The 2,350-nt window shown below is 43.8% G+C and overlaps 3 non-coding genes across 3 annotated transcripts; all 3 read right to left on the bottom strand.

Moving 5' to 3' along the window:
- Window positions 1-326: 326 nt before the first annotated feature.
- On the bottom strand, window positions 327-398 carry trnat-cgu (transfer RNA threonine (anticodon CGU)). The gene has a single exon. It is a non-coding gene; the product is annotated as a tRNA-Thr (tRNA).
- A 1,238-nt stretch (window positions 399-1,636) lies between these two features.
- On the bottom strand, window positions 1,637-1,708 carry trnat-cgu (transfer RNA threonine (anticodon CGU)). The gene has a single exon. It is a non-coding gene; the product is annotated as a tRNA-Thr (tRNA).
- Window positions 1,709-2,278: 570 nt separating this feature from the next.
- Window positions 2,279-2,350, bottom strand: trnat-cgu (transfer RNA threonine (anticodon CGU)). Its single transcript has one exon. It is a non-coding gene; the product is annotated as a tRNA-Thr (tRNA).

Below are 2,350 nucleotides of genomic sequence, written 5' to 3'. Positions count from 1 at the left end.
CCAAGTCAGCAAAGCCAGAGGGAGTGTCCACATCTCCTCCAGGAAAAGGTGCATGCAAATACTACCCAAAAAGGATATCCATCTCTTTCCTCACAGCTGGGGAAAAGTGCTGTACTGTGTGGCATCAGTTCTACATAGAAGACGGAACGTTACTGAGGCGTAATGATAGCGCCTTTAAATGGCAGTGTGAAAAGGGCTGGAATTGGTATATACGTAGTAGCCTACTATCACAACCACATATGTCTTACTGCCAGTGGTGGTTACCTTTCTGCTACTCTTGCACCACCAACCTCTGGATGTTGTGGGAGTACTGCTGATTCACTTCAAGGCATGGATGGGGATCGAACCCATGATCTTTGGTTTACGAGACCAACGCCTTACCCCTTGGCCACCATGCCTTGTGCTGATTTGCTGAGAAGGTGGAGTTAGTTTGGAGACCAACTGTCTGATTATATATATATATCTATATAAATATATATATCCGAGAATAATTACGAAATAAAATAAAAAGCTTTATGAGTGAACTAGGTCCCCAGGTGGTGGAATGAGCTACCTAACTCCATTCGGTCCACAGAGTCCCTTACAACCTTCAAGGGTGCATTCACACCTAAAGTCCGTCAGTTTGGTCCGAATCAAAGACCAGATTTTGTTTCAAAGTTGCATTTTTTCGTATTCTTATCTTCTTCTTACCAAAATCTGATAATTTCTTCTTCCTGTAAAACAAAATATCACGTGTGCTTACATAAGCTAGTACCAACCAATAATATCATGACATCCACCTGTGAGTGAATCAGCAACATTTAGCCGCAGAGCACCAAGAACGCTTGGTCAGTTAGCTAGCTATTGCGCTGTAGAGAACTTCTGTCTACGCCCACTTCTCAACTATCAAATCAAATCCCTCTAATGATATGTCCCGCCTGCACGTACCTTTCTTCTACTCTTGCACCACCAACCTCTGGGGGAGCCTTAATGATTCACTTAAAGGCATGGATGGGGGTCAAAACCATGATCTTTGGTTTATGAGACCAACGCCTTACCACTTGGCCAGTTTGGAGACCAACTGTCTGATTATATATCTGAGAATAATTATGCAGAAATAAAATAAAAAGCTTTATGAGTGAACTAGGTCCCCAGGTGGTGGAACGAGCTACTGAACTCCATTCGGTCCACAGAGTCCCTTACAACCTTCAAAGGTGCATTCACACCTAGTACAGTTCCAGCAAGATGTGTCTTCCTGACTGTGGTGGTAAGCAGCTAATCTTAAACTTGTCCATAAGTGCTTACATCATCAGGCTCCTCAGGTGCTCAGTGACCTTGTGGTTCCACTGAGAGTATGAGACTCTGTGACATGTGGAGCATTTAACGGAGATTGTAAGATGCCCTTTCATGAATTATCACTTCGACAAAACGCTTTGTGTGTTCAGGGAATCAATATGTGGAATGCCTTACCTACAGAGCCCAAACTGGACTGGATTTTTAAGTCCCATCTTAGGACGGGCATTGCAAATTAGCTGTATTGGTATATAGTGGCCTACTGTCACAACCACATGTGTCTTACTGCCAGTGGTGGTTACCTTTCTGCTACTCTTGCACCACCAACCTCTGGATGTTGTGGGAGCACTGCTGATTCAGTTAAAGGCATGGATGGGGATCGAACCCATGATCTTTGGTTTACGAGACCAACGCCTTACCACTTGGCCACCACGCCTTGTGCTGGTTTGCTGAGAAGGTGGAGTTAGTTTGGAGTCCAACTGTCTGATTATATATCTGAGAATAATTATGCAGAAATAAAATAAAAAGCTTTATGAGTGAACTAGGTCCCCAGGTGGTGGAACGAGCTACCGAACTCCATTCGGTCCACAGAGTCCCTTACAACCTTCAAGGGTGCATTCACACCTAAAGTCCGTCAATTTGGTCCGAATCAAAGACCAGATTTTGTTTCAAAGTTGCATTTTTTCGTATTCTTATCTTCTTCTTACCAAAATCTGATAATTTCTTCTTCCTGTAAAACAAAATATCACGTGTGCTTACATAAGCTAGTACCAACCTATAATATCATGACATCCACCTGTGAGTGAATCAGCAACATTTAGCCGCAGAGCACCAAGAACGCTTGGTCAGTTAGCTAGCTATTGCGCTGTAGAGAGCTTCTGTCTACGCCCACTTCTCAACTATCAAATCAAATCCCTCTAATGATATGTCCCGCCTTCACATACCTTTCTTCCACTCTTGCACCACCAACCTCTGGATGTTATGGGAGCACTACTGATTCACTTAAAGGCATGGATGGGGATTGAACCCATGATCTTTGGTTTACGAGACCAACGCCTTACCACTTGGCCACCACGCC

The sequence above is a fragment of the Semicossyphus pulcher genome, unplaced genomic scaffold (genome assembly GCF_022749685.1).
Source record: "Semicossyphus pulcher isolate SPU_LCO1_2020_fin unplaced genomic scaffold, fSemPul1.0.p SCAF_2, whole genome shotgun sequence".
Classification (NCBI taxonomy): domain Eukaryota; kingdom Metazoa; phylum Chordata; class Actinopteri; order Labriformes; family Labridae; genus Semicossyphus; species Semicossyphus pulcher.
The sequence above is the reverse complement of the archived record's forward strand: the minus strand, read 5'-3'. Positions and strand labels throughout refer to the sequence as shown.